Source organism: Castor canadensis, chromosome 11 (genome assembly GCF_047511655.1).
Source record: "Castor canadensis chromosome 11, mCasCan1.hap1v2, whole genome shotgun sequence".
In the NCBI taxonomy this organism is placed as follows: domain Eukaryota; kingdom Metazoa; phylum Chordata; class Mammalia; order Rodentia; family Castoridae; genus Castor; species Castor canadensis.
The window spans coordinates 32,602,716-32,615,688 of NC_133396.1; the positions used below are offsets into that span (position 1 = coordinate 32,602,716).

At 47.5% G+C, this 12,973-nt stretch overlaps 1 protein-coding gene and 1 pseudogene across 6 annotated transcripts in view; one reads left to right on the plus strand and one right to left on the minus strand.

Annotated features, from left to right (window-relative positions):
• Akap1 (A-kinase anchoring protein 1) overlaps positions 1–12,973 on the plus strand; it is a 31,485-nt gene that overhangs the window by 3,065 nt on the left and 15,447 nt on the right. Inside the window, exons 1-2 of one of the 6 annotated variants that reach the window (XM_074046118.1) lie at positions 6,016–6,142; positions 8,591–8,638. The exons of 4 other annotated variants lie outside the window; for them this stretch is intronic. The gene's annotated coding sequence lies outside the window, so the exon portion shown is untranslated. Of the gene's footprint in view, positions 1–6,013; positions 6,143–8,590; positions 8,639–12,973 lie in introns of those variants that run through there. One more of the 6 variants, XM_074046119.1, reaches the window with a different exon arrangement.
• On the minus strand, positions 5,710–6,473 carry LOC109696718 (coiled-coil-helix-coiled-coil-helix domain-containing protein 2 pseudogene; annotated as a pseudogene).

Consider the following 12,973-nt stretch of genomic DNA (forward strand, 5'->3'; position numbering starts at 1 on the left):
GTTTCCCCACAATTTGCAGCCTAGTCTCCCGGGTCAGGATGTCTTGATCAAGCTGGCATTTTAGGGCACTGAAGAGCAGGCAGCTTACAGCCCATGTGCCTAGAGAGCTGGCCTGTTTTCCCCAGCCACTCCTTTCCTAATCTTCCTTGTGAGGTTACCATGCCTGGGCCTCTCTGCACCTTGATTTGTATTCCTGTTGTGGTTTCTGGTATGGGTAAATACCTGTGATCAGTCTTTCTAGGGGAGGTGCTGGGATTTCTGGGTCCCTAGGCCCACTAAAATCATCTCATACTTTGTAGGAGTTTGCTCATCTGTATAGTGGGGATATGTGTTAGTCCTGAACCTTGCTTCCTGTGGCAAGTTTTGTTTCTCCTACATCCCTCCCTGACATAGTACTTCACACAGGTTTCACTTAATGAGTATTTAACATCATGCTGTCCTTGTATATGGCACCCTGCTGAGTGAGCATGTTGGCCCTGGCACCTCATTTTAAACTTGGGCAGTGGAAGGCTGGGGCTGAGAGCATGTTTGGAGTAGGACACGGTCTGGCTGAGAAGTAGCTCCTGGGAGTGTGGGAACTAGGATGCTGAGGATGCTGGTCTGTCCCTTAACAGTTCTCTGTGAGGTCAGCTGCATGTGAGCATCCCCTTAATCTTTTAATCCTCATGCTCCCCCGAGTCTCAGAGAGAGCAATGGAGGCTGAGGGTGAAGCTGGAGGTCATTCTGGATTGCTTGAATGGCCAGAACAGAAGTGCAAACTGAGGGGTGTAGAAACTAACAAGTGTAGGGTTGGACGTGTCCTCTGGAAGGTTTTGTGAGAAGAACCAAGGTACATTTCCTAGGCTTTCTCCCAATTTTTTGCTGCTTTCTCTATAGACTGTTGCAGTGTGTTATTTTCCGGCATTCTGAGGACCGACTTCCCAGCAATAAGTAATTTTCAAGATGTCCTTTACCTTAACTTTTTTTTTTGTGGTGCTGGGGCTTGAATTCAGGGCCTTACACTTGCTAGGCTTGCTAGGCAGGTGCTCTACCACTTGAGCCACTTCACCAGCCCTCGCTTAACTTTTGTTATTGTTTTTGCTTGACACACGGGTCTCACTATAATTCAGGCTGGCCTTGAACTGTCGATCCTCCTGCCTCAGTCTCTGGGATAACAGATATGTGCCTTGAAGCCCAGCTCCTTTTCTTTAACTTTCTTTTCCTCTTCTTAATCAGTGGTGCATGAATTCATCCTGTCTGGGTTCTTGTCATTTGGATATTTCTGTGGCTCTGTTTGGTAGTCTCAGTAGTTCCCATCCTATAATGCTGGCTGGTTGTGTTTACTACAAAGCTGAGTGTGAGGTGAATTCTGGAAGTAAAGGTATGCAAAGCTCAGAGGATGAGGCTTGTTTCCCCACTGTGCTCAGCTGGCAAGAGTCCCTGACCTTGACACAGTGCTCAGGCTAAAACCTGGCCTATTGGGTCTTCAGTTTCTTCAACTGGTATGGGAGAGTCAATGAACGTTAAAGACATTCAGTTATGTTCCTTGGGGCTGCTGGAGGGATGTGTCTGGGACAGTGCAGGTCGAGTACATTTTCATCATCATAGAAAGTTCTGTTGGACAGCACTGGTTTAGAATGTTCTTTGCCCAACTCTAAAAGTTTAATTGCCCCAACTTGTAAATGTCTGTAAAGTATCACATGTTTGAACTTAGTCTTCATAGTCCATAAACCCAACAGCTTTGGTGACAAGTTATTTTTGTATCTGTTCTCTCCATGGCATGTGAAGCAAGTCCTGGTCTACAGTTGGGAAGGGAGTCAATGGTTATGAGATAGTGTAGAGAGGAGCTTAGTGAGGGGGGCTTGGGGACACAGCATGAGGAAGAAGAGCCTGGCCCTTAGATAGCCCATTTGGTTTGAGAGCCTGCGTATCACCAATGTGTGCTCATTGTCCTTGGTCTCCAAAGGTCAGATGTCACCAGATATGCTACTTGACCTGCTAATTCCCTCCAGGACCCCAGGATGGGGTCTGGGCGCTCAACATTTTCACTCTGTACCTGCAGTCCATCTAAATGTCTCTATAGAAGACGGGAGACTGGGGCCACAGTGCAGATCCTGAAGTGTGGGTGTGTGGTGTGAGTCTGGGAGTGTTGGCTTTATTTCCAAGAGCCCATCATGTGTGCTGTGTTTGAGCCATGCTAGACTGGACTTTGGTGTGCAGTGAGACCTCCCTTTCCTTAGAGCCAGTGGTAGCACACATAGCAGATATTTAGTGAGCACCTGTTGACATTTTAGTAGGATTGTTTTCTTTTTTGTTATTTACTTGGAGATGGAGTCTTGCTATATTGCTCAGGCTGGCTTCAAACTTCTAAGTTCAAGTGATCCTCCTGCCTCAGTGTACTGCATAGCTGGGACTGCAGGTGTGCACCACTGTGCCTGTCTAGGAGAGTTGTTTTAACCACACTGGTTTTTCTCCTCTCAGCCCTAAATGGTAAGCATCTCTAGTTTGGAACTGAGACCCTGAGGAGGGTAAGTTAGGAGGGTTGGGCTGGCTTTGGACCTACCCTGTGAAGGAAGTTATTCTTTTGCAGGAAGCTGAAGTTGATGCTGCTACCCTTTTATTTTTGGCTTTTTGTTTTGTGGTGCTGGATTGAACCCAGTCCTTTGTGCTATAATTCTACACTTTTTTTACTCTTTCTAAAGCCCTGTTTTCATCTGGGAAATGTACCTTTGAAATGCACAAGTAGTGACTATGAATAAAAAAAGCCTAGTAGACTTTGTAGCTGTGCCTCAGGGTCTTGGAAACTACCTTGAAGACTGAGCAGGTTGACCTTGAAGTCACTCATTCCCTAACTAATAATAACATGGCCTGTCAGACCTCACAAGGAGGTCATGAGACCATCCACTGGCCCTCAACACGCTGTCACCCAGGAGTAGCCTGGTCCTGCTTGGAGGAGGCTGTAAGATGGGTTCAAACACAGCCTCCCACCCTCTTCTTCAGCCATGACCTGGGTGTGCCATCTATGAGGACAGATATGCAAAGAAGGAGCTGGATTGACTCCTCAAACTGCCTTGGAGGGAGACCAGCTCTTGCATGCACTCTGAGCCAGCTCTGGCAGAAAAGGGAGTGCTGAGATTGACCTCTGGGCTTTGTCCTCTGACTTTGGTATGGCCCACTCTGCCAAACATGTGCTGATGCTATTTTTAGCAGGTGGCATCCTTTAGGAGAGCCAAGTGCATGTGGCTGCCGAGTCCCACTGCTGTCACCTAATCAGGGAGGAAGAGAATAAAACCACCCTAGAAAATGCCATGGGCTATGGAGAGGTAGTAGCTTAAACTGTCTTGGGCTGCCTTTTCTATTCTGGGTCTCTTTTGGGCAGGCCCAACTCCACCTCCTGGGCCAGGCAGGCATGTGACTGATCTGAGGCAGTCAGTGAGCTGGGGAACTAGGGAGAGGTGCTGCCTTGGAGAATGAGGACCCCATGGTACCCATGCAGCTGATTTCTCAAGAAACCATAGAAGCCCATTTTCCTGTGAAGTTCCCAACCTAAGGGCTGGTCCCTAAATGGGCACAATAACCTCTAAAGCATGGACTGACTCCCAGGTTGATTACAGCTGTCCTTTGGCTTAAACCAAAATCAAGCACAGGAGGAGGCAAAGCCTTGCCCCCAGTAGGAATTCTTTCCTGGGAAGCACTGAGGCAGTAAAGGGATGAAAAAGGAGTTTGACGAACAAGTTTGCCTGTTCCCCATGCCACACTTTGTTCTCTCTCTCTTTTCCTTTTTTTTTTTTTTTTTTTTCTGTTTCCTCTTTCCTTCTACCTTGGAGCTGCCAACTCCAGCCCATCTATCTGCTTCTGATTAAGAAAGCTTCAAGCCATATAAGGCCCTCTGTTGCCTATGGCTTAGCTGGAGAGGTTGTTTTTGCAGTCTGATTCAAAAAAGTGGGACTGCAGGCAAGTGAGTGCCCGCCTCCAGGGGCTGAGCTGCCTCTATACTGGAGCAGATCCATTCAAGGGTGGGGAGCAGAACATAAGGGTCCAACTAACGTGTAGTGTGTTGGCAGGCCTATCTGGCAAGCGTTTCCTGAGACTCAAAAAAGTGAGCCCGTTTGTAGTTTCCATGCAGAGCATTCACACACATGTACACTTTTTCCTCACCAGGTGCATCTTGTTTCTGGAATAGGTTCTAGAAGCAGCTTCAGTTTGTGAATTAAGAATAAAAACCCCTTGGCTCTTGGGGCCAATCAGTCTCCCCGTTGGAGGAGTTCTGCTGAGCTCAGTTCCTCAGAGTTCTGGTGGGTCCAGATCTCCCCTACGTGCTGCCTCTGCCTCTGCGGGGATGCCGGAGCCGTTTCTTTGGCAGCAGTACTCTGACCCCATCTTGGCCTCTCCTTCTTGCAGTCTGTTGAGTCAGCCAAGCTTGTTCCAGCCTTAGGACTTTGGCACATGTTCTCCCTGCCTGGAACTTTCTCTCTTTTTCCCTCCTGCCTCCCCCCACATCCTGGCATGGCTCCTCACTGTGCTGGCTCTGATGCCACTTCTTCCAAGAGGCCTCCCCTCACCCTGCTGCCTAGAGCTTCCCCTCCACATACCCTCTCCAGCCTTTCTCATCTAAACCCCAGGGCTAAGGGACTGCCTCTCAGTCCTCCCAATCCTCCCCATTGCCTTTCTATTAGCACAGAGCTGTAGTTAATTCAGTACATGCAGGGGGTGCCTTGGGGCTCTGTGAGCTCTCTCAACCAGTGGGAGATGCAGTAAGTTGTTGAATATGTTCCTATCTGAAATTTAAGTCCTTGCCCTTCCCTTCCCTTTATCTTTGCTTCCTGAGTTCTCTTCCTTGTGTCCCCCCTGGAACCTGGTTCATAGTGGCTATTATTAACATCTTTATTAATGACTGGCCTTGAGGGTTCCTGGTCCCTGATGCTAGCTAGCCCTCAGTAGAGTGAGAAGACTGTTTGTTGCCTTGGTTCCTGAGAGGTTAATCAGTAGGCATGTTCTCTTGATTATCACTGTTATATCACCAGGCCAGTTTGGAGGTATGAGAAACAAAATTGCCTTCAATTATGAGAAAACATTACAAGTTCGTATGTAGATGTGTTGACACTAATGAATATCTATTGTGGTTAACAAGAAATACATGAAGCAATTTGTGATAGAGCATCCATCCCTATTGTATATGGCTTAAGAATGAATTTGCTTTGCACCTGGGCACAATGATGCACCCCTGTAGTTCCAACACTTGGAAGGTGGTGGCAGTAGAAGCTTGGGCTACATAGTGAAACTATCTAATTCCCCCAACTCTCCAAAGGATTCTTATAGAAAGATTTGATTTTTAAACTTTTATTTATTTTTTGTGCAGTGCCAGGGATGGAACTGAAGGCCTCGCACATGCTAGGCAAGCATTTTACAATTGAGCTACATCCCCAATCAGATTTGACTTTTTGACTATGCAAAAGATTTGAAAAGACAGTCTTTTGCTGGCAGTGTATCTCAGTGGTGGAGCACTTGCCTAGAATGCATGAAGTCCTGGGTTTGATCCCCACTACCACAAAAGAAATACATAAATAAAAAACAAACAAAAAGATAGAAAAGGACAGTTCTTTGTCCTGTGTGTACCACTCCTGTTCTCTTATCATGGCAGATATCTTTAATTTTATTAGCTGTCCTCCCAGCTATATCTACCTCTTTTTTGTTGTTGTTGTTTTTTATTATTTATTTATTTTTCCATGGAAGAAAATCACTTTATTCTAATTAACTCAAAATAACATCAAAACAGTCTGTTTAAGGAAGCCACACAAACACTTGCCAGTCCCAAACTCTATATCATGTCAGTGGAAACTATACAGGTACAACACCCTCTTCTGTGGCCACTCTGAAGCCATGAGGTTATTAAGAAGAGGTTTATTGTGATTTTACACTCTACGTTTCACTATTGTATTTTGATGTTAAATGAACTTGGTCATCAGAGGCAATCTTCAATTCCACTTGAGCTTCTTGGTTACACTAACCCATTTGCAATTCTGCACTGTTTCAGCACCTCATTGAAGCCTTCACGGAGCTTAAAGTCACCCTGGTTCTGGGCACACTCTAAAAACTGTTTTATCTCATAAAAGCAAGGCTGCTGCTCCTGCTGCTGCACCGGCTGGGTTCCCAGGGGCTCCTGGTAAGTGATGTCAGGCCTGGAGGGCTCAGCGTTTCCACCTCCACTGAAGCCCCCAGTGACGGCATGACCCAATGCATGCCCAACAGCAGAGTCCACAGCCATGCCAGCTGCAGTGGTTGCCATCTGGGCCATCAGCCCAGGCCGCCAGGGCGCAGCCACAGGTGCTCCAACTGCAGAAGTTGGGGCCACTGCTGGTGGCTGAGCTGCAGGTGCTGGCCTGGGTGGAGCTCTCATATGAGGGGCCCGGCTGGCCAGAGGGGCCATGCGGGAGGTGCGGCTTCGGCCTCCACGTGGCATCCTAAGAGTGAGGGTACTAGGCTTCCAGAAACGCGAAACTCTGCAAAGAGCCCAGCAGCTTCCTTGTTGTTGTTTTTTAAAGGTGGTTCTGGGGTTTGAACTCAGGGCCTCCTGCTTGCTAGGCAGGCACTCTACCACTTGAGCCATTTGCCAGCCCTATTTTTGTTGTATTGGGTATTTTTGAGATAGGGTCTCATGAACTATTTCCCCAGGCCAGCTTTGAACCACAATCCTCCTGATTGCTTCCTCCTGAGTAGCTAGGATTACAGATGTGAGCCACCAGCACCCGGCTTACCTCTTTGAAAAGAGTTTATGCTTGCTTTCTTTTTTAGAAAGTATTATCTGATTTGCTTTTCTACTCTGAGAGAAAAGGACTTTGCTCATTCCTACACTTTTTTCTTCCTTCCTCCTCCCAGTGCAGAAAGCAGCACAATTTTTGAACAAGTTGCTATTCAGAGTATACATTATGATATAAATGTTGTCTATGGCTGCAAAGTTTTTGTTTTTATGTATGTATGTTCTCCTCTTTCCTTCTCTCCTGGTTAGTTATCTTCTCTCTCTCTCTCTCTCTCTCTTCTTTGAGACAGAGTCTGGTCTTGGAACATGCCATGTAGCCAGACTGGCCTTGAACCTGGAGTGCTGGGATTATAGATGTGCACCATCACACTTGGCCCTTCTTTTGCTTGCTTTGGATTCCCTCACCAGTTCCCTGACTCTCCCTTGAGCTTCTACCATTGCTGTAGAGTGTATGCCATTGGTGGGACGCTCCTCTTCATGTGGTCGAACATACCAGGGCTTCTTGGAGTTCCGTGTTGCTTTTGGGATGTATCCCTTTCTGCTGGTTTTGCTTCCCTGTCCTGCTGGGAATTTCCTTCTTTTCTGTTGCGTTCCTTCTTGGATCTGTTTTCCTCTCCTTTCTTGATGGAACACATCCTGTAATTGCTGCTGAGGATATGTGAATGGCCAATAAGAACCAAGCTGATAAGTACAGCAAGGCAGATACCTTTGAAGGTATGCATTAGCTCAACATGGGATTGGGGACCAGAAGAGGGGCTTTTATGACTTTTTGGAGGTCATAAAGGAGAAGGGAATCTGGATTTGGCACCAAGTGGTGTGAAAAGTGGGCTATTGAGTGAAAGTCTGCATATTGGATGGAGCAACCCAACTCTCTTTGGCTTCTATGATGCTAGTCATCCAGCCTTACATCCTCTCATCACCGCCCCAGGACATTCAAACATCCTTGGGTCTGGGTCACCTGACACCCTGTTTCCTGCTTGTTCCCCATGGCCAGCACTTATCTGTGTATTGTACCAATCACTCAGTTGGCCAAAGGCAGAGGGCAGCATACCAAGCTCGTTGCAGTAGAGGTCATGGCTTTTTCCCCGCAAGGCTCTGAAAGATTCTAAGTCCCTCAAGGGCAACGCCTTATCTTACTCATTTCTTCCCAGCATTTGATAACCTGTAGGTGCCAATAAATTATTTGTTGAATAGGAACCACTCTCTTATGTCTTTATGTGATAAAAATGGTTATGGTATTGTATAGGCTGTGGTTTGGGGAATCTTACCTAGCCTGCTGGAGGTGGTGGTGAGGAGGGTCTTTGCCACTCACCAAGTGGCAAAAAACCACTTCTGATTCCTTGTGAAGGTTCATGTCATCTTTACTGGCTTTGAAGTGTGCTTGTTAGACCACTGCTTTACACCTTTTGGGCAGTCAGTCCTATATGGTGTCTTCTGTGGCTTCAGACAGGGTTCCGTGTACCCAGGAGTACTTTCTTGCATCTGCTTTCTTGCCATTCTCAGGAGCCTGACGGAATTCACTTGTAAAGCATGTGGTTGCCAAGAGCCTGGGATGAGGAACAGGGTGTTGGATGGAGTCTTCAGAATCTTTGTCCCCAGGGGAAGCAGTTGGAAGACCTTGGTAGGCTGAGTTTCCCCCATTACTTGAGAGGAGTGAGGCTGGCACTCTTAAGTTGTGTGGTTCCCTTTGTTACCAGGTTTTCCAAACTGGGAGTTTAACTCTCTATGTATTTATTTATTTGTTTGTTCATTTTTGTGGCCATACTGGGGTTTGAGCTCAGGGCTTTGTGCTAGTCAGATGCTCTGTCACTTGAGCCATACCCCCAACCCTTTTTTACTTTATTTGTTTTTCAGATTTTCCCAGGCTGGCCTCCTCCTACTTCTGCTTCCAAAGATTGACAGGCATGTACCATCACCCCCGGCTTGTTCTTTGAGATAGGGTCTCCTAACTTTTTTTGCCCCACTGGCCTCAAACCTCAATCCTCCTATCTCTGCCTCCTGAATGGCTAGGATTATAGGTATGAGCTACCATACCTAACCTTAGTTTAACATTTAATTAGCCTGGAAGAGGAAGAAACCATTTCCAGAGATGGGATTTTTGGCTTCCAGATCTTCTTACCTGGAGCTGTTGGTTCTAGACACATTTTCCATTTTGGTCAGAGAAGCTTCACTGAACAAGTCCTCTACCCAGATGTTGAGTTAAGCCTTGGCCCTTCTTCTGCAAGACATGTTCTGTGATGTCCTGACATTGGTCTATCAGGAAGGGCAGCAGTGGCTCCAGAGTGCAGCTATCTGGCTGCACTGCTGGCTTGCTGCTGTGGGCTATCACAATGGAGGGCGTGGGGACAGTCCTGAACAGGCCCTACAGCCCCACTGTGAGCTAATATGGAATCTTGAGGGTACCCTCATGAGTTAACTAGCTTAGGTCCCCAAGGATGAAGAGAACCCTGGGCCTGGGCCGTGACCAGCATATCTGAGGCATGGTTCCTCCACTGTGATTCCTGGCCCAGCCATGCTGCTCTGGGAGAGTAGCCCAGGCTCACCATCAGCCCCACCCTCTGGCAGGACCGCTAGCCAGGTAGGTGCCCCCCTTGCAGCCTTGGTCAGGCCCTCATGAGTCTTGGGGTCTGGACTATCTAGTAAGTAGCTACCAGCTGCATGTGGCTATTTAAATTAACCTTATGTTAAATTAGAAATTCAGTTCCTCAGTTACACTTGTCACATTTCCAGTGCTCAGTAACCCCCTGACTAAGTGACTGCCAATATTGGACAACAGTTATTAGAGAGGGATCATCCCAGCCCTTACCTCTGGTGACCTGTTTCACTTTGACCAGGTGGCTGCTATGCCACTTGGTATGGCTCCCATTGCCTTGACTGGAAGGGTCAAATTTCTTGTGTCTCATCCCTTACCAGCTCCTTAGCTTCCCTCCAGTTGTGCTCTAGGATGCACTGCCCTCTCCCACCCTTAAAGGCATTAGTGCCCTAATTAATGTCATTGTAACCTAAGTAAATCCTGGCTTTCTTTGAGAAAACCTCCTAGGCTCTCTGCCTACTTGGGAGTTTATGGTGCAGGAGGTGGGGGGAGGGGGCGGTGAATGTGAGTGAGTGAGAGATGGAGCCTTCCATCTTGTAGCAACTTACAAAGATTTACCTGAGGAAGGCAAGTGACTGTTAGTGATCTGATGAGGAATTAGGAAGACACTCTGGTATAAACATTTGAAGTGGGCCAGGAACTCTGAGAGTGTGCTCCTCCTCTCCAAACTCCTACCAAAGGCAGGAGATAGCTGAGGAGTTGGGCTTCTAGTGCTTTTCCCTTGCCCTGAGAAAAGCCTTCATAAAGTACTTGCTGGGCCTCACTGCAGCTGGAGGGTCCCTGGCAGGCACCCTCCTAGTGGGGAGCACTGGGATAATGGGAGAAATGTTTAGTTCCAATCGAGAGGATGTGTGAAGGTTCATCTGGAACACAAAGTGGATGTGGCTCCGACCAGGCCCAAGCCCATAGTGGATTTGGGCTCTTGGCTCCCAAGCAGTTGTTTTTATGATTGACTTTCCCATCAGTTCCATTAGCTCTCTTCATAATAGCTGCAGCCAAATTGGCATCACTGGGACCAATACTTTTTTGTACAATTCCCAGGGATTGTTTTCTTGTTTTGCAGGAGGCTGTAGACTGCAGTTAGTGGTCTGTCAGCTGGGTTGGGAGTGAGGCCATTAATTCTCCAAAGGCTGTTCTGAGAAGCTGCAGGTACCCCTCCAGAGAAAGAAGGGATCTGTTTAGAACCTGGAGTGAGCAGATGAATGTGAAGACCCTGTGGCTGTGCACATGCCTGCCTTCAGCGCTGCGTGACTACTTGGCAAGGAGCCAGCATGCATCTATTCCTTGCGAATGGACCTGCTAAAAATAATCAGGCAGCCGTTTAACTCCAAAAGATTCAAAATAGCCCAGTGTCCTCCCCACCAACCCTAGAGCAGAGCCCTGCAGCATCTGTGTGGGAGGCTTTTCCTTGGCTGCAGGTGGCCTGTCTCGTGCTGGGGAGAAGACTGAAGCCTCCAGTTAGTTTGTGAGGGTAGAGGCTTGGGACCTGTAGTGCACTTGAACCTGGAGTTGAATCTTGGGAGGTTCAGGTTTAAAAACAAAAATAAGAGAAAATGTCCAAGACAAAGACAGTAACTTATAAGGGTCTGCCAGAGAGGAAGGAAGGTAGCAGAGAAAGCCTTGTGATGCTGAAGTGGGGTATGTGTGCACCTGTGCACGCACAGGTGGCTCTGCCTAGGCATTCAGGGAAGGTTGGTGAAACTTATGCCACCTCTTGTAGGCCTGTCAGGCCATGTAAATCCGGGAAATGGCCTCTTTCCAATTCCCAAGATGACTCTTTAATGTGAGACTGGCTTAGTGATAAGGAAGTGAGGGGGCAAGATGTTTTCTTGACTGGTGGCAAGTGGAGGCTGGTAGAGGGGTGTCAGTTGCCACAATTGGGAACCTCTTGTGAGATGCCACCCAGCAGTAGTCCCCTTAGCAAGACCCAGCTAGGCTTGGTGAGTTGCAACCAAGGCCTTGGACAGGCAGCTGCTGAGCCCAGGGTCTTTGTTCTTTCTGGAGGATGGCTCCCATCTAATTAAACTGCCCAGGTAGCAAGGAAAAAATAAACCCTGTTCTCCTCTCACCTATCTGGTTCCTATGCCTGGAAGCAATCCTGGGGAGAAGGACTTCGTAGTAAGCCACTCTCTACCCAGAAGCACAGGCTTTGGCACTGGGTCTCTGGCTCTAGCCCAGAGTCGAGGATTGGAGTTTGGGGAGTGGTGAGCACTGCAAATCCAGGTGGATCATTCTTGATTACATGGACTGGGTGATCTTAGTTAGCAGTATTCTACAGAGGATGTCTGGTTAGGGAAAGTCACTTTGTTTCCTGAGTTGTAATCTCAGACTGGGGGTGTTAGGGATTAGAGCCATAATCCTCCCAAGAGCAAGCTGGATGGGAGAGTGGGGTAGGTGAGCAGTAGTGATGTTCCTCATATGCTTCAGAGAGTGGGTAGGGTTGCTAGGGTGTGGGTTATAGCCCAGGTTCTGGTTCTGGGCATTCTGTCTGAGCCATGACTGGGAACTGCAGGTGCATTGGATGGGAGCCCAGGATCCAGGTTGCAGTGTGGATCACCCAGAGTGCAGGTCCAAAGCCAGGCTGGAGTGCACATGTGTGTTGGGCTTCTCATGTTGTGGTGTGGCCAGTTTCTAGGGTTTTGGGAGGCTGAATGGGGTGACCAGTCCCAGCTGGAAAGGCAGGACTCCTGAGATAACTTAAGTTAGGAGGGGAGGATGGAGCTCCTTATAGTTGGCATTTTTGGGTAATAGGCCCACTCTTACACCTACCTACCTCAATCGGTGGCCTTGGGCCCTTTGTGTGTTAAATGGGAAGGGTGGCTGTTAGGATATTTTTTCTTTACCCCATTCCATTTAAACTTTTTCCTGAGACCAGAGAATTGCTAGAATTCTGTGGGAATCACAACTATATAGACCCTGCTTAAAAGGGATTGCTTGGGTAGAAAGGAATCAGTCTGAGTTTATGGCCAGGTGAGAATCTGGCTCACTCTCCATCTCCACTTCCTGTTGGGCAGGGCCCTCCTGTGTGCTCCCTGCCTATCCTGAGCCCCCTTTTCCCCTTCCCATTTCAGATTTGTCTTCGGTCTTCTGCAAGTACAGAACAAATCTCCTTAAATCTTTTTTGGTTGTGGGATGTTACAGAACAGTGATTCTCAAACTTGACTGCATGTCAGAATCACATGGAATTAAAACAAAATAAAAACAAAACCTGGTACTGATACTTGCTCACCAGAGATTTTGATTTAATTGGTTTGGGTGCCACCTAGGCCTTGAGTGTTTAAAAACTTCCCCTAGCCAAGGGTGGTGGTGCCTTGATCCCAGTTCATGCCTGTGATCCCAGTTCTCAGGAGGATGAGATAGAGGATCATGAGTTTAAGGCCACCCTGGACTACATAGTGAGACCCTGTCTCAAAAACCAATTAAAAACAAAGCTTCCCTAGTGATACTAATGTGGATCCAAGTTGGAGAACCACTGTTACAGAAAGTTTTCTCTATTTGTAGTTAAGAAATACCAAGTCATCTAGTGAAAAACTATCAGAACTAATAAATTAGCTCGTCAAGGTTGCAGAACACAAATTATATTTGCAAAATCCTCCCCTTTCCTCCAACTGGATAACCTGGTATGTGTCCTTTCCAGTTTTCCA